Source organism: Pararge aegeria, chromosome 4, assembly GCF_905163445.1.
Source record: "Pararge aegeria chromosome 4, ilParAegt1.1, whole genome shotgun sequence".
In the NCBI taxonomy this organism is placed as follows: domain Eukaryota; kingdom Metazoa; phylum Arthropoda; class Insecta; order Lepidoptera; family Nymphalidae; genus Pararge; species Pararge aegeria.
Window position 1 is genome coordinate 20005081 of NC_053183.1, and position 20019 is coordinate 20025099.

The following is a 20019-nucleotide window of genomic DNA, read 5'->3' on the forward strand; positions in this document are numbered from 1 at the left end:
CGGAATTCCCTGATATAATATGAAAATTAAGCTTAATTTGCTATACTCCGCGAACAGCAGAAGAATCAGTCTGGTGTAATTTGTAAAGTCAACATCTCCTGAAGATGCTCCGGTAACGGAGCAAAACGTGCGTAGAGAGTACATTGCCAAAGCTCTCTTAGGTGTGGAGTATAAAGGTTGAAGACATTATGAATTACACCACACTGATTCTACGGCTTTTTTACGGAGTGCAGCAAACTTAGCTTAATTTCGTAGTTTGTGTGTACTAGTCCAAGTATCTAAGTGGTTTTTGTTATTTGGCGTTTATTACAAATGTTTTTTACGCTTTCAAAATCACCTGAGTTTATGTCATGAAATACAAAGATTTAAAAAAAAACTTGATGAAAATGAAGATAAAAAAAACCGACGACTATGACACAGAGCAGTTAGCATACGAGTATATCGTTACTGTCTCAAACAAGAATGCCTGAAGGATTTATTTTTTTATTCTTGAATACATTGATTTATTTTGTTACTATTATACTATTTCAGAAACATGGTCTTCATATCATATCCTAGATTTCCTGTTTCTAAAATACTAGCCGAATCTATCTTAACATACATCTTAAACCAAGCATAAGTTTGACATGTCTTCTACAGTAGGAGAGAGTGATGATGTTTTATTTCTTATTTAATAATTAGATAGTTTGCAAAATTCCAAACCACTTCTCATACTTACCTAACAGATGTATATAACAACTTTTTTATTATAATATACTTAGCAAGTGATCTCCTTAGGAAACCGACAAAAGGCTGCTTCCGTTATAAGCTTATGCTAAGAATAAGGAAATATCTGAACGTAAAATCCCTTTAATCTATCAAATGAAGCCTGTCTCAGGAATCAAAAGACGGAACACTCTTATAATAACTGTTAACAATAACAGAATTAGCACCGATTTATTATCACGCGACGTTCGGTCGAACCGTTAACGAGCCCTGCCATTCGTCAGTGTTCGGCGATCATCGTGGAAACTCGGGCATCTCGGCGAGGTCTTAGAGTACAGAATATGGTAGAAGGCGAGAAAACCCTCATTCGCATTAAATAATTCTCCTTAACTCGAATGGCGAGATTAGCGATTTGAAAGCTCTTCACGAGTATGTTTTTAATTTCTTAAAATTGTCGACGATTCTTGAATCTCGAATATAACCATCTGCAATTCTGGTTAAAACTAAGATTTTTGTCCATAGACACGATCGATTGATCCCGTAATGGGATCTTCGTTTTACCTATATATCAGTAATATAAAGTATTTACCCTACAGCTCATAATAGTAGTAGCAACATTATGTAAACATGTGACATTCCACTAAAAACCCTGTTTATATAGAAAGCTTGTGACAATAATAAATAATACAGGATAATAGAGAGAAGGTGATCGTAAGATATATATTTGTAGATCTATACAACTATCGCAAGAGATATGCATCTATGCATAAAATTGCATTTAGATTGTGCCATCCGTTTCAATAATACTTACGATAACACAAATAATCAAAAACACAGATTAAGACACACATGTTTTTTTAACCTTATAACAACACTGTTTTTGTGTCAAGGGTCAAAAAAACCTTCTAATTTCTTTGACTTGATACTGGCACTTGTAAAATCGTGGTAATTTTTCACCATAGATTACCACGATTAAATCATTCGTATGCTTATGATTGTGAAATGTCTGCAGTTTAGTCGGGCTTAATTAAATAGAACTGCGATTTTAACAAACAAAGTAAAGATGTGCTGTTTTCTAGGATAAAATTTGACTGTTTTTAGATAACTTAATTTCAAAACATAAACAAAACCATTTTTTTTTTCAGTTACCTACGAGTGTCATAGAAACGCAGCGATCTATTTGACAAATGTCCGTGTAAATTTGTTAAGCTTCCGTCTACCATATTAAATGTTCTGAGCACGAGGTTGCGCGGCAAGACATGCGCAGAAGGGGCAATCCCTCAAACGGCATCAGTGGGGTGAACTGACGTGTTGTATCCCGACCGCGCCCGGGTTCTCCCGACGAATACATTTTCGGAATTCGAATAAGTACAGTGAGTTTTTGTTATGTGACACAGTGTTTGTGTGTTTGTGTGTGCAGTGCAATGGAGTATTCGTGTTCTGTGTGTGCAAGACTATTGCGAGAGACTCCAGTTTCGTAATGGTGAGTTGACGTGTGTACATTATATTATGTTATTCATAGGTGCATGTGTGTTATATCGTACATTTTGACTAAGTATCAAACCTATTTTTGAGAAAGATCTGAGCTAATGCTACAAAGCCTCACGTATTACATAAATCTCGCTTGTGTAGGTTACCTCAGCATATTATAAAAAAAGGAATTTGGTACCTAAGGGGTTATATTATGGGGTTATATTTAAATGACCCGAAGATAATTTTATGAATTAAACAGAGTGTTAAAAACAAATGTCACTAGGGTTCGATCTACCTTGGCTATCACAGATGCAAAACTGGGTTATGAAATGCCCAAAACAATGAAACAAAACACAATTTTAATGTGAAAAATGTGAATATTTTAGCAACGTAAACCTCTTTAAAATGCAAAAATTGGTGTTAAAATTAAAAAAACTGCTTTTAATATAACGTTGAAATATCAACGAATATTTTTAGTTCCATAAATTCACTGAATTCACTGCATTCTCCTTTTATTCTCATCTTTCTTATCAACATCTGAATTACCTGGTATTAGGTCAGTGAAATTACCTTACTCCAATTACAATCATATTAATGTCATACTGACTAGGAAAATTCTTTCTGTCATGAAAGAGATATATAGAAACACTGATTTGCTCATAGTGCTTAAAAAACGAACTCCCATTTAGGAAATGATTATTATAACATTCTGCTAAAAATAAAAAAAGTGACATGATTTCAGTCTTCATGTATATAGATATAATATATGTATATATATTTGTATGTATGTTACTTTGTTCGAACAGAACGTCAAAGTGTCTGAAAGAGAGAGATTTGAATGTATGGGGTATCGCTTCAATTTTGACGTTATCCTCAGTGCCATGAGCTAAATTTTTTAAAACAATATAACAAAAGGTGCCTTCAAGCAAACTTGCGTTGATGTACGTTGCCGCGTGAAAACGATCAGTACTGGGTTAAATATAACTGCCGAAACCAATACAGATTAGCCCGGTACCATCTTAGACTTGCTTCATTCCTTACCACCAGGTAAGATCACAGTTTAGAGGTAACTGCTAGTGGCATGTAAGAAAAAACACACAAACAAAACCAACTTCTTAACTTATTTTTATCATCTTCCATGAGATGTCCACAGGCTTTTGATAGCATATCCACTCGCTATGGTTTTGTACCGCTTTGCGACTCGTTCTATGTCGTCTCTCGATCTCTGTGGAGTCTTTTTTGGACCCCAGCGTTCATCAGTTGAGCTATATGCCCCGCCCATTGCCACTTCAGCTACACAACTCGTTGGTAACTCTTCTACGGATCTCCTAATTTCTGATTTGATCACTTAGATAAATAACTAGTAACTAAGACAAAACTTAACTTGTAGCAAAAACTATTCAGTTTGAGGAAGTGCAACTATATAACCTACCTTTTTGTAGGAAAATCGTTTTTTATCTTTCACACATATTTGAGAACATTTTGTAGAACTCTCAGGCATGCTGGTTTCCTTAAGATGTTTTCCTTCAACGTTTCAGTGATATTTTAATTACTTTAAACGCACATAACTAAGAAAAGTTAGAGGTACGTGCTGGGATTCGAACTCAGCCCCCGAAAGTTAAATCAAGGTCCTAGCCACTGGGCTATCACCGGAGTGTAATGAAAATACGGATACTCGCATGAAATTTAATAATCCGGCCTCTGAAAGAATGCGTTTCTAACTTCTGTCTTGTAATAGAATGTATGTAAATGTATGTTTACAAATATATTTCTAGAAAAGAAACTACTGCATCAAATTAGTAATTCATTCATAGTATATTGCATACTATTTTACAATAAACAACCAGTTGGAGACGTCCTTTAAAATGTTTTAAACGGTAACTTATACAAAAGTCCTATTATAAATAGTATAAAGTAAACGATTAAAAAGCTAGGTGTGAATGATTGTTGTTCGTTAGAATGACAGTGTGAGATGTTGATAACAAAACAAAACCCCGGTTCATTTGTTCTGGGCTTCTTCTTAGACCAGGACGCGTTTGCAACGAGGATTCCAAACGCACTTTTGGAACGAGAAGTCAGTCTGTTTTTAGTGTCTCTACTGCCGGTTTGGAAGCCTGATTCTGCCAGAAAGGGCCGGCAAGATTTTCAGTAGATACTCAGCAGATTGCTCTTTTTTTAACATCACTTTACAGTTTTACTTCCAAGCACTCTTGTCGTTAAGAAGTTCATCAATCGGCATTGTCAGAAAAGATAAATAATTAGGAGGCAGGTTAAATCAAGTGGAAACCACAGAGGCTACGGGTCTAAGCGTCCGATGCATGTAATATTTTAAGTGATATTTTAATTGCTAAAAATGCACATAACTTAGATAAGTTAAATGTGCGTGCCGGGATGCGAACTCGCCCCCGGAAAAAGTAACGTGGAAGTCCTACCCACTGGGCTATCACCGTTTATTCTATCATCAGATTATTAACATCCCACTCCTGGAAAAGAACCTCCTCTTTCATCAACTCACCACACTACTACAATGCAAGTTGGTGTGCTTAAATTATTATTGTCACAATATTACTGAGTAGTTTTAGCAGTAGAACCTAATACTCAACAATCCAACATCAAAGCCAGACATGGGAATCGAATCGCGTTTACCACTAGACCAGCGCGATTATTGCAAATGTCATTTTAATGACTTGAAAATAAAATATACAATGCTTGCTTCATTTTGATAAAACAAAGGGTATATTTTAGCAAAATGCCGAAAAAGGTAATAAAGTATTTCTCAGTAAAGCTTCGCGTTTTTCATTTCCCTTGACAGTTATGAAATATGCCTACAACCTTAAGGACTCGCGGATATTCCGACAAGACATCATAATTTAATGTATGTCCATGTTTTTCAGTGTCTGGGTGTTTAGCTATATATTATAAGTATTTATATATATTATTCATAAACTTATTCATCAGTTATCTGAGTACCCATAACACAGGCTACGTTTACTTTGGGACTAGATGGCGATGTTTGTATTGTCTTAGTATATTTTATTTAATATTCCCTTGGTAGAAAAAACCTTTTTGTATCAGAAGTCTTAGGGATTCATAGATAGATACTTTAACTACGACAATGTGTGAAGAAAAGGTTTATTATATTACATTTTAAAATTGGAGATAGCTAAGCTGGTGTGCTTTATACCATCTTGGTACCATATTATATTGAAACTAATCTGAAATGGAAATTCCCACTCAACAAAAATCCACAATAATAATAAATAAAATAAATATACTACGACAAAATACACATCGCCATCTAGCCCCAAAGTAAGCGTAGCTTGTGTTATGGGTACTAAGATGACTGATGAATATTTTTATGAATAATATACATAAAAACTTATAATATACAGATAAATACCCAGACACTGAAAAACACTTATGTTCATTACACTAACATTTTCTAGTTGTGGGAATCGAACCCACAACCTTGGACTCAGAAAGCAGGAACGCTGCACTGCGCCAGCCGGCCGTCAAACACATTGAAATTGGTTCAGCCGGAGTTTAGCCCGTAGTCCATCACGCTAGCCAAGTGCGGAGTGATATACTTAACACGCCTTTGAGAACGTTATGGAGAATTCTCAGGTGTGCAGGTTTCTTAACGATGTTTTCTTTCACCGTTAAAGCAAAGCATAAATATTTAATTGCGCATAGAGGTGCGTCCCAGAGATCGAATTAGGTCTCCTCGCAGGGGAAGCTAAAATCCTAACTAGGCTGTTATTATATATCATTAGAAATATTTACAATAACAAAATTATTTCCCCGCATATATGTTTTTTGTACAATTACTTACTTAACTCCTTAAAGTGATAAGATAGTCTTTGCGCATTTTTAATTTAGTTTTTATAGAGGTCGTTCTCATTATATTGTTTTATTTGTCTTTTAATTGTGTGCAGTAAAGAATTTATCTATTTATCTGCTCTATAGATACCGCAAAATTTTGCTTTAATTTGTAACCCTTTTTGAGAGAGCGGCCTTAATCCGGGAAAATCACAGGGCATACCGATGTGGATTAAAAAGCGTAGGTTTATTTCATTAAAGATTTAACCAAACTTATCGGAGTCGGGGATGGAGGGTATTTTGTTTGCTTACGGGTTCTATTATCTGCATTACCCTTGCAGATATAAGCTGATACCGAGAAGTGTTAACGAATCAATTGGGCCCTAGAGATATCTGGACCTTAATAATTATGCTCAGATGTCCTCAAGGCCCTTTAGTCCAATTCTGTTTGCCACCAATATTATGTAACCAAGGTTTTCAATTCCGATTGTTTCTTTATATTTGTTACCTCAGTCCTGCGTCTTTTATTAACCCTGTAAAAATATTAAAACATTCTAAGTGCTTACTTATGACAACCCTATTGAAGATAAAGGAACGACACGTGCATAGTACCTACGCTACGCGACGCGTATTCAAATTCAAATTCAAATTCATTTATTTCAAGTAGGCCTACTTTATAAGCACTTTTGAAACGTCAAGTATGCAATATGCATGTTTGTGTGACTCTACCACCGGTTCGGAAAGCAAAGTGGCAGGAGTCACATGATTTTAATTTTGCATGTGTTGTTAGGGCTGTGTCTGATTTATTTCAGTAAACTACTATGGCAGTGATTTATTTAATAGCTATTTGGTTATCGGTTTCACAGATAGGTCTAGCTATAAGGGTGAATGAATGAATGAATGAATGAATACACTTTTATTGTACACCAAAGAAAAAAAGTAGTTACAGAAATATAGTTATATAAAGGGTGGGAGTTCGAATTCACTTTTGGGGGCCGAGTTCGAATCCCAGCACGCACCTCTAACTTTTCTATGTTACATTCGTTTTAAGTAATTGAAATATCACTTGCTTCAACGGTGGAGAAAATCATTATGAGAAAACCTGCATGCCTGAGAGTTCTCTATAATGATCTCTAAGGTGTGTGGAGTCCACCAATCCGAATTAGGCCAGCGTTGGCACTACGGCCATATCCCGTTCTCATTTTGGGAGGAGACCCGTGCCCTGTGGGTTGGTAATGGGTAGATATGATGATGATGATAATCAATCTGCTTGGTTACTTAATAATTCTATAAGAGAACGTTTTATTTGTGTTTTTTTTACACACAACTTGGTTAAGAGGTTTAACTAACATAAGAATTGGCACGAATGTCACAAAAATAAAAACTACTGTGTTTGAACAATTCATTCCCAACCTTTTTTATCTGTTAAGGTTAACCTTCGAAGGAGGAATAAATATATTTTTAGGAAAAGCGTACCCACACCTAGTCTTTACGATTACTTTCAATAATCCATATATATATAAAATACATAACTACTTATATAGCACACGCATGTTTTTCGGTTTCCGGAAATAAGTTTTTAACGAATGTTAGGGGAGAAATCCCAGAAGGGTGGACGAATGGGTTGACTTCATAAAATACATGTACTACCTACCTATTAATTAATAGTTCTAACTCGCTACTTGAACCATGAAGTTCAGTTCAACATTCCATTCATTATTTTTTCCCCATTCTAAACTTATTTCTTTTAAAAAGGTCGATCTATTTTTCTGTTATAGTTCTTACTTAAGACTAAGACATGTTCTTCATAATATGTTGGCTATTCAATTATAAGGTTTATATGTCTTTTAGATAATGGGAGACCTATAACTATTATATATATTATAAATTATTACTTGTTGATTGTTTAAACTTGCTTTGGAAAAGGAAAACAATGAAAAAACATACTGGTTTCCTCACGATGAGAAAGATAGTAGCTCTAATTTTATACACGTAATACAACCTAAACCCTTATCCAGAAATGGAACGTTAATAGGCTGTGGATGATGTTTAAAACTGTTATGACCAACCTTCATTAAAGCAGCGTGGTGGGTTCGTGCGCTTTAATCCTCTTTTCTATAAAACAGTAAGTTTGTCACCAGCACTGAGACATAAGTAGCCTGATAACGATAATGAAATAATGCAAACAAAAGTTTCAGTCGCAGCATGTTACAAGCTCGAAGGTATAGTATATGTTTTAGTTTAAAAATCAGTTCAACTCTCTCGGCATGAAAAATGTGATGGTATAAAAAACTTTTTCTTACCCTCTGTTGAACGCGTTATATACGATTTTTATTTTTATTTGTTACCTGCGACTCACTAGATAGGTATGGTATTTGAGTTAGGCGTTAGTTTGATTGCCACCATTTTGTTGAAAATGACTGGGCACTTTTTTGTGTGATTTTGGGTGTTTGAGGCTGTAAAACACCCAAATACCACCACCCAAAAATTAAATTGGTAAATTAAATAGCTACAGCTATTTTATTTTAGAGTTATGTGCGTTTTGATTTAAGCAATTTAAATATGAATTTTTATTTTTATACAAGCGGTGATAGCGCTTTCGGTATGAATTCTACTTCACTTTCGAGGGGCCGAGTTACTAATGCCAGCACGCGCCTCTAACTTTTCGAGGTTATGTGCGTTTTAAGTAATTAGCATATCATTTGCTTCATATCGTAAGGAAACCTGCATACTTGAGAGTTCTAGATACTTTTCTCAAAGGTGTGTGGAGTACACCAATCTGCACAAGTTGTGTACAAATACTTTGTGTTGTTGCTTAGAACAAAACTTGTTATTACTTATATTTAGATCTACTTTTAGTTATTACCTGTTTTGTGTACCTAGTAACAATAAATAAATAAGCTACGCTTACTTTGGCGCTAGATGGCGATGTGTGTAATGTCGTAATATATTTATTTATTTAATTATAAATATCACTTAACACCCGGTGAAATAGCCTATGTTGTAGAGTTATTACTATTATACACTTTACGGAAGTTGTATCTAGATAGAAGAATAGAACTGAATTCAATATGAGGTTTCAATTATTAGGATCCTCTTATTAGAAAAGGGTCGGAGCACTTTAGCAAGAGGCTTTCGCCGCTTTTATAAAGCTCAGGAGTGCTTACCTCCAATTTTACTTAATAAAGACCCAAGTATTTTCTTATAACAACGCCTTAAAGGCTTAGGGTTTGTACCGAAGAAAATTAACTACAATTTAACAAGTAATAATATTGAGTCGCTTTTCGTGCTTGTTTATTAAACCAGACTAACCGAAGCGCCCCGAAAACGAGCACGGCGACCGATTTTATGAACTAAAGCTTAGTTCGCACATAGTTGCTGTATTTCAGTCGACTTACAAGAAATGGTCAAAAATTATTATCATCTGCATATCGCCTGCGAAATATTATTGAGTATACGCTTTTAAAAATTCTAAATTCATTTATTTCAAGTAGGCCTAATATAAGCAATTTTGAAACGTCAAGTCTGTCTGTTTGTAGTGACTCTACCACCGGTTTGGAAGGCAGATTTTACCGAGAAGAAGCCGGCAAGAAACTCAGCAGTTGCTCTTTTTCAACGTCAATTGTTTACACTTTATTGTTTATACGTTTGTTTGAATATTGTAGTGTGCTTTTCGCGGAGTATAGCAAATTAAGCTTAATTTTGATAATATAAGTTTACATTTTTAATTTTTTTATCATACATGGTATCCCTAATATAAAATACGATTTTTCTATAAGCTTATGTTTTATATAAACTTTGATCTTATTGAGAGACATCTTAAGGATATCATCTGGTGAATTGTTGACGAAAAATAGTATAATTAACTCTTTAAATGAAAACCTAAAAGTAAAGTAAAATTAAATATGCAGGTTTAACAGTAGTACGTTCTTTTCACTCTGTGTCTACTGGAAAGGAATAGTGCTATTTACATGTTAGCTTAGATTAAGTAAGAGATTTTTGTATAGCGAAATTGACAACATTGCGACTCCGAACAGTTGAAAGAGTTGTTGTAAAAAACCAGTAATGCAAAGTCTTTTGAAATAAGGAATACCTTACCTACATGTATTTAGTAAGATATTAGAGAACAATTCTATGAAATTTAAAATAATTCTGCAATATGAAAATTAAAATAAAATCTTTTACAAAATATGCGCTAGCTAAAACCACTTCGGGATAAGGAAGTTTCTTAGCTGGTTTTTAATAGCAAGGTGAAAAAATTAAATCAAACTTGAGTGTGCTAAACGATGAAAATAGAATGTTATAATTGGCGAGTGATCTTCCCGACCTACTTTCAAGTATTCTACTCTTAATGAAGAATTTTGAACATTTATTATTCAAGGGAGGTATTTTAACCGTTATAAAGATGTTAATGAACTTGAAAGTTTTACGTTTAGTTGTAGGGGCAGTGAATGAGTATCATGAATTACGATGTACTCCTAAAAGTCCTTATTTTGAAGCGAACCTGTTTTTTGTGCACCTTGTATCCAAGTACTCCTTGCGTATGGAAATCCCTATAAAAGAGAAACAGCAACAAGAGACGTTATTTGGTGATTATGACATGAATTTTTATTTTTGACGGAACCATTTGACAACGTAGCAGACGGAAACTCAGGTTGATTGCACCAAATAGGCATTTGCAATTTAACTCTCACGTCATTCGCTCAATAAAATGTAAAACAAAAAATGTAACAGAATTTTCGTTTTTTATTTCACTTTACGTGAGCCCTGGACTGCAATCTTACCAGGTGGTAAGTGTAAATGCAGTCTATGAAGATGGTAGCGTGCTAATCTGTTAGGGCGTATGTTAGTTATACCCCTAATCGAATTCTACGCGACATCGCACCGGAACACTTGCTTAGCGGCATGTCTTTGTCAGTAGGTTGGTAACTAGCCACGGCCAAAGCCTCACACCAGTCTAGACCGGATAGAATTTAGAAATTATAAATTCCCAAATATCCCTGGCGGAAATTGAACTCGCGACCGCCTACAGAAATTCACAGCGCTAATCGTTGCACCAGGGATCAGATAAGAGTGATATCAGTGTCAGTCTAAGACTACCCCGATTTGGAGCCCAAGACCTTCTTTCTGAAAACAGTAGCCTAGAAGGCAAGGATATAAAATACTATCCCGTAAAAACAACCGCTTTTCAGTAGATTTTTAAAAAACCAAAACGAACGTTAAAGTTGTCACAGCCAACAACTAGTGATATTCAAATATTAATAGGACATTTACAAAAAAAAAATTGAAAATTATTGACAACTGCAATTATTTTATTCGTTCACGGAATACATAAAAGCCAATTATTTCTATTCAAACAAGGTATTATTTTTTTGTGAGCTTAGTAAAATTCGGTGTGGAACGTTAATCAATTTGGTTCGTGTGAAACGAATGTGATGGACCAAATCCCGATGGAGTGGCAACCGAATGGATTCTGTAGTGGATGGCTCTCCATTATTTATACGACCCTAATACAGACTTTGTGCATAAAACATTATTGATCCGTGCGGTGTTTGTGATTGGGATCATTCGAACACTATGGGTACCGCTGTGATCAATGTAATCCAACTTCCCATTTTTACCCCATATAATATTTTGGAATACTGGGTAGGCAATATATGTAGACATTAAGCAAGTAGTTGCTGCGGTAGAAATAAATGTAACAGGTAAATATGTTATTTACCGGTTATATTTATATCCTTAGTGAAGCGAGCAAATTTTGCTCAGATTTACTCACGTCTGTTTTCTATAATTAATTTATCGGTTATCTGTTATTAAATTACGTAGCAAATTTGTTAATTCTTAAAAATTTAATGGATAAAAAATATGGTCAAAAAATATACTGTAAAATCGATGGATTACGGGTAGATTAAATATTTGAAATGGACGTTCATGTCAAAACTAGACAGATTTGTGGCAAACACATAATTTTATGACTATATTAAGTATTTCATGTTTGTTAAGTCTAAGCAAAATCAAATTATACTAAAAAGATCTATCCGTGTAGTTTGGCTACGCACATGTTCAGTGACATGTTCAGTGTAGGCCACGCGTAAAAACTGTTGAAGGGTGCATAAGTACATTTGATAAGGAATCACCCTGTAAAAAAATTAAATGAAAAGACGCAATTTTTTTTTCCGTACAAACTAATTCAAAACATTCTAAATTTTTACTTCTTCTTCATCACTTGGACTTCGACACCCCTGCTCTAAATAAGGATTTAGTGCTCTTTCCAAACCATTGCCGTAAATTTTTTTCATTGCCTGCCACTTTACCTTGTATGATAAACTGAAGTTCCGCATGACTTTATTAATATATAAAAGACCGACATGCGTATAATACCTACGCCACTCGAAACATACCTAATAAATTGAAAGTAATCACTTGATTATAATTTTGCATGCGATGCTAGGGATGTATCTAATTTTTTTCAGTAAAAAGCGGTTTACTCCAAAACTATTAGCGTTTCGGTTTCACAGATAAGTCAGGTACAGTCAATAATGTACTTCTAAAGCCTGTGAAGTAATTTTTCGGTTTTCATTTACACTTTGTATAACAATGTAAAAGTAAAGATTCTGATGAATTATAAGTCAATAATTATTATTTTATAGTTAACATAACACAAACAATGCTGTTACAATATAATAATCGTAACAAAGTTTTCGTTGTTAGAGAGTTAGAGCAGGTACTCACAAACTTGTTAATATGTTACTATGATGTTACTACAAAGCGTGCAACTCCATTTAACATCACTTCAACATGTCTGCCGGAGTTAAATTGGAACATTTTAACGTGATTTTAATTTTTGGTTAAGAGCGTATACGTGTGCCGTGTGCTATGGCAGATTAAATTACGCCCCCCCCCCCCTCCCCCTCTTAATGGTACTAAGCCACTAGGGCCACAATTTTTTTTTTTTATTCAACCACAAGTTAGCCCCAGACTAAGATGGTAGCGGGCTAACGTTAGACCCTCCCTAACCCCTGGACCTCCAACTTAAATAAACAGCGCTCACTTTTGCGCCAAACAGGTCCTCAGGAATGTAAGTCAGTTGAAATGGCTCAAAATATTGACGATTCATGACACGACATGATACTAACTAGTATAAAACGCACGGTTGTCGATCATCGAAGTAGAAGTAGTGGTGAAACAAACATTTGTACATAAATACAAACTTAAAGATGAATCTCTCACAAGATAGTTATAGATTCAAAATTGCAAAGATTGTTGAACTGCAAGATTATGTTGGAAAAGAGTAATCTGCTGAGTTTCTTCCCGGCCCATCTCGGTAGAATCTGCCTTCTGAAACGGTGGTAGGATCATCAAACAGATTGACTTGACGTTTCAAAAGTGCTTATAAACTAGGCCTACTTGAAATATGTAAATGATATTTGAATTTTGAATTTCGGCTTAAAGACATTTATTTCTCAAAAAGAACACAATAGTTCACTTACGTCGAGAATACAATAATATTTTAAAATTAGTAGATACAAAATCTCAAAGTGCTTTACAAATGTACAAACAAACAAACAAACATATTATTTAAAAGTAAATATTTTTGCGGGTGGTTAAAGAAAAAGTTAGCGAGCGATAATACAAATCGTTTTATAGGAAAGAGGTCACATTAACTTAACTGATCGGTATTTTGTACATGTTCAATAACAAGTTTTTTAAATATTGGTAAACTTTTAGTGTTAACGATTATCTCAGGTAAATTATTGTACGACAGAACTCCCTCACACAGTATGCTTTTCTTTCCATAATTGGTTCTAGTTTTAGATGGTAAAAATTAAGTTTTACGTTTTCTTAGTTAGTTTGCGTATATTTTTGTTTGAAATCGTAATTGTGAGAGTATATTATCTGCGCTAATTTGAATCCTGAAAACAGCTAATTTCCTTTATTTGGCATCCGTTTAAAAATATAAATGACACTTGCAATGACAGCCATAATTATAATCTGGTTAATTTATAACAGTAGTGGGGTGTGCAGAGGGCGACAGTGGGGACATCAACAGCTAATGGAGGCGGTCGGGCCCATAGCTTTTATGCAAACATTAACTACATTTACTGCTACGGAAAAGGGCGTGCGCTTCTGAATTGCGCCTTTTATACACCTTTACAACACTATTTGCCATATAAAGGAACTTTATAACACCATTTGGTCTATAATAGCTATAAAATAATGGCTCATTGTGGTGATATATAATTTTACGTCTTTGTATTTTATTATATTAGTAGGTACGCTGAACTTCAAGCTAGAGCTGTAGGCGATGGGTTTTTTATAGGGGATGGTTTATACTGTGTTTTCGCTGTAGGGGATGGTTTATACTGTCCGTTACCATTGGTTTTACCCGCATCAACTAATGTAATGATATACTTTAACGCCGCGTTTTTGTAAACCTAAACTTGCTACTCGACTTTAGTGATGTGTAACGCGATCGAGCGCCATAGATTTAACACAAACTTTGTTTAATTTGTCATTATAAAAATATGCCAAATAAACACGCTCTTAAGAAGAGTAAGTTCTTACTAAAATTACTTTATTAGAATTTTTAACTTTTTTATTTATTTTTGACGGGGTATTGTTGCTTATTTACTATATATGTATCGGTTTAATAATATTGCCTTTAAAGAATAAACAATATTTCTGCGTTTCTATATCTATTTACGTATTTTTTTCATCGAGAGTTGTCTAGAGTAAATTGCTTAAAGCGGGCCAGCAAGAGAGCTTTTTATTTGCTAATTTAATATTTTCTGATGTGTATTTTGTGGAATAAAGACTTCTTCTGTCTATCTATGTATGGAATTCAATGATTCACGCGGATAAGGAAATTCGTTAGATCTATTTATTCCTTCTGGCTTGCTTTACAAATATCATCAATTCGGGATGTTATCTTTTCATTACTGAAGTAAAATATCGCATAACGCTACATGCTGAAAATTTTGCTTTTTATAGTCAAAAGTGTTTATTCGAAAACATTATTGAAACACATTTTATACAAAGTAAACACATATACAGAAGAAACTTAGAAATGAAATTGGGCGTGCAAAGGCGGTCTTATCAGTAAAACGATCTCTTCCAGACGACCTTTGGCGTTAGGAAAGATGAAGGAACGGGTTGAAGAATATGTTTAAAGATCGGTCCATTAGTTTTGTACACATTACATACAAATATTTTTTTTTCTTTATTAGAATACATAGGTATTTTAATTCAATGGTCATACATTACAAGAACTATATACCCCCTAGTTATACTGTTTTGGTTACTGGAATAACAAATTATACCGCACATAATTTGTGGGTAGTGCGATAAAAATATTGCCACGCAGATTTAGAGGCACCCCAAGCGTTGAAAATGTTACCGCACAATGTTACGAGGCACTAAGTAACGGTGATATTTTAACGCACAGTTTGTAACTTTATAGTTTCACAACGGTGGCATAAGCGCAATTTTTCCCGCGAATATATTTAAAAGGAATTTAATTCAACATTTTATTGCATGAAGTTATTTATTTCTCTAGTAAAACTTATTTCCCCGCTGTAATTTCGATTATGCCAGATATACTTATAATGCGGCCTGTATTTGGTAACGGTGGCATAAGAGCCATTTTTCAAGCGAATATATTTAAAAGGAATTTAATTAAACATTTTTTTGCATGAAGTTATTAATTTCTCTAGTAAAACTTATTTCCCGCTGTATGTCGCCAACGCTATCGTACGCCAACTTAAACCTAAAGCTACGAGGGTTCCAAACGTGCCCTGGTCTAAGAAGAGCCCACAACAAACTTAGCTGGGTAATTTTTTTTTTTTTGTTGTCACCATCACACAGTTTATTTATATTAAGCTGAGCAATTGAAGCTAGAGCAATTCACACTTGGGTGTGAATTGCTTTTCACATCTTTTTTATCGTTCAAGTAATCCTTAATATTATAATAGGGTTTTTCTGTAAGCTTACGGTTTTTAGTAACTTTGAACTTATTGAGAGACATCTCAAAGATTTTATTTGGTAATTTATTATAAAATAATATACAATGAACCCTTGAATGAATTTGCAATTTTGTGTAGCCTAGTAAACTGCACAACGAGTTTATTTTTGCTCCTAATATTAATATTGTTACAGTCCATTTTCTTTTTAAATTTTGTTATATTATGGACATCAATTACACTTTTAAATATGTACTGACTATTCACCGTAATTATTATAACTTCTTTAAATTTATCGCTTATTGACTCTCTTGGGCCCATTTTATATATCGCACGAACAGCCCTTTTCTGCAGGACGAAAATAGAATCGATATCAGCAGCATTACCCCATAATAAAATTCCATAGGACATAATGCTGTGAAAAAAACTAAAATACACAAGTCTAACCGCGTATGCTGCAGAACTAAGTCTGTTCGTTAAATTATTTATATGTGGGCCCCATTGAAGTTTAGCATCTAACATTATACCTAGAAATATTGTCGTATCCACCAGATCCAATTATGATTTAATTAATAAATAGTTATCAAGAAACAATTTCAATTATATTCGATTAACCACTAATGTTCATTATATTGTTGTGGGTATAGTTGGTGGGTAGTTTGATATAAATATGACTGCATTATCGATACACTTCAGTCTTGGACTCGAAAGATGCAAAGATACCTCCCGGTGCCTTAGTCGTTATCACAACTTTTCTCTAGAATTCAATCTTATATCTCTCATCGTTATAGCAGCGTTGTGGTACCTTTCCAATGCTACCCATATAAATGACGATGTATTAAGCCCTTTCACTCCGGAGACCTTATATATATACACATATTTATAAATACCTTAAAGGTTACTTTTCAGCCAGCCTGAAGGAAGCATTAATAAGACACGGTGGTGCCGGTTATTCACGTTCTAATAGTTATTTTCTTTTGTTAATCTCTTTTCACATTATATTTTATTTGTAACATTTATAAATCTTTTTTTTTAAGAAGACTTCAGCAACGCATCCTGTAACAGTTCGTAAAAAATGGTGTCGTTCACTCGTTTTTTCCGACTGAGTTTGCAAAAGCGACTACCACGAAAAAGTCATTTAATTTTTCAGGTTAAAATATAACTTCCAAATTATGTGGCTTTCTATTGGTGTAGGAATTTTCGAAATCGGTTCAGTAGATCCAGAGGTTTCCCCCTACAACCTCACACACTTTACCAATTCATAATATGAAGTATACATAAAAAAAGCTTGTTTAAAAATTATTATATATCTTTTCGGTAGGTTTTTCTGAAGCAACCTTAAAAATGCAGAAAATGCAGAGAAATTGAAAACTCTTACCTTTTTCAAATGTTGGTTAGAAATCAAGCCATTCACAAAATAAATGACAAGACATTTTGGCCTACCCGACTAGAAAGTCCCATTCCGAATAGAGGAGCATTGTCGAAATGTAAGCACATGATCCATATAGGCTGCATAGAAAGACATCTTTTATACTGAGAGAAACTGGAGCGACCTCCTGTTCTACATAGGCTGCCTAAAAATGAAAAAAATACCTGCTTTTCTCTCATATAAGGGCTATTTCTTTGGTATTTAGAGTATGAATTAAATTTAAGTTACCTAAATATCAATTCAATATTTTTTTTCATGATACACGTATGATAAAATTTATTTATTACTTTTAACTTTAATATATACTCGTATTAGCGGTCTCTCGAGACACTATAGTCGTATACTGTTGTGGATTTTTTTTAGACATTTTAAAGGAGAATAACTTTGTCTTGAATGATTTTAACGAAACTTTAACTGTTAACACATCGCAAGCAGCGTTAGCTCTGAAATGTAAAAAAATAATCTCGATTTTTAAACATTCTTAAATGGTGATTTGCTCATATTTATCTAAACGTGATGTAATATAGCCTACTGCGATAAATGGGCTATCCAACACTGTGAGAATTTTTCAAATCGAACCAGTATTTCCTGAGATCATCACGTTCAAGTAAACAAATAAACTCTTCAGCTATATATATGCATTTTATCATAACAGTAAACTAAGCATTCTCTAACAGTTATTTCTGTCTTCGACTTAAATTTGCATTGTGTTTTTCTTGATCAATAAAGAAAAATGATATTAAATTGTATGATACTTATCGCTATGTAGCGATAAGGCTGCCAAATTGTATACGTTTGTTTTGTTATACTTTTCTTTTTCTTCTATATACTTTTTGTGGTGTGCAATAAAAGTATATTCATTCCTTTATTCATATGTACACAACATATGCCACTAAAATTTCAGGAAGTAGTAGAACCAGAGAAGTGAGGTTTTTTGAACTTTATGAAAGGTAGAAAATACAGTCTGCTATTTATATCGATTAGCCCGCCACCATTTTAGACTGCACCCTTAACTTATATTGGTGAGTTACAGTCAAGAGCCAAATTATAGTGGAGTACACATCCATAGCGTAAAACAGTCCACTGCTGGACCAAGGGCAAAAAACGCTGGACACACGGTGTTGGTGATCAAATTAAGAGATACTAACAGCACAGAGGACGTTGCTGTCCGTTCCCAGATGTATTATCTAAATCACCTCGTACGAAACCCCCTGATGAGGGGGAATAGTAACTCGTGTATTCTGATCTACCAACACCACACATAACAGCAAAAAATAGAAATAACCAATTCTTAAACGCCGTAATTTTTTTTAAGCCACTTGTATAAGTGTGACAGGCACAAAATCTGTGAACCCTGTGTGTAGTTCATTTCCCATTAGATTTTCGCCGTCAACACCGTGCCCGGGACAAAATACTATTAACCCGGTTTGGTGGCAGATCCGGGGAAAGGGGGACACTTAGAGTCGCTAATGGAGGCGCGCGGATGTGCCGCTTTTAACGCAAACACAGCCTTCAATTTATTGCTAGAACCGTGTGAAGTGACGGGTTGAGCTTTTAAAAATATCGTGTGTTGAATAATGCGCACGAACCGCTCATACGATCGTATGTTTAAGTGAATTGAAATAATGTTACAACTATAACCAAAACTACTGTTAAACTCGATTAGATTTTATTATTTAGTATTTAAAAAAAGAGTAACCCCAGATTAAGGAGCTATGGTCTCAAACTTGAATATCAGCAGGCATCGTCTAATCCTTCCAAGCACTGTATCAGCAATAGAGTTATACAAATGTGGAATGCCTTGCCTGAAGATGTAGTGACTGCAGAATCACTGAATCAGTTTAAGAATAGACTGGATAAACATCAAAAAGACAAAGAGCGCAAGAAACGATTTAGACGCATCAGCGAAAGTTGCTTAGTCTATTATATAAAAATAATAATATAATATCTATTTCTAACGATTTTAACCTGGGGCAACTTCTTCTCGTTCCATCTATTCTACGTCCGTACGACCTTGCTATTTGGTTTCACTAGGATTTTTTTGTTATGACTCATAATATTTGTAGCATTATTAAATATGGATATCAACATCATCATTGTATACACCCTTTACTGAAGCAGAGCACGTGTCTTCTATACATAAGAAGGATTAAGGCCTTAGTCTACCAAGCTAGTCCAGTGCCGATTGGAGAACTGGAAAAATAATAATAAATAAACAGATACTCAATCCGATTGCTCATTCCAAAGACTTACAGGTGAAGTCCATGAACTTATTATAATTTAAAACAAGCTTCTGCCCGCGACTTCGTCTGCGTGAACTTCAGAATTAGGTCTGAAGCAATGCTCGTTAACCTTTTTTAATCTTACGACGGGAACTATTTCCTTCTTTTCCATTGTGACATGCATACCAAATTTCAGAGCTGTGCATGCGCCTTTCCCCGTTAACAATTAAAATTAATAATCGGGAACTACTTAAGGAATCGGGATAAAAGATAGCCTGTGTTCTTTTCCATGTCATAGGCTACATGCATGGCAAATTTTATACAAATCCGTTCAACCGTTTTTGCCTGATTGAGTAACAAACATCCACACTTTTACATTGTTTATATTAGTAGGATACTTAAGTATTTCTAA

General features: G+C 34.5%; 1 protein-coding gene across 1 annotated transcript in view; it reads left to right on the forward strand.

The window, feature by feature from the left end:
• The first annotated feature begins 2014 nt into the window (after positions 1–2014).
• The window catches only part of LOC120637824 (neuroligin-4, Y-linked), a 172908-nt gene continuing 154903 nt past the window's right edge, over positions 2015–20019 (forward strand). The window contains exon 1 of the mRNA XM_039909851.1: positions 2015–2188. The gene's annotated coding sequence lies outside the window, so the exon portion shown is untranslated. The remainder of the gene's footprint in view (positions 2189–20019) is intronic.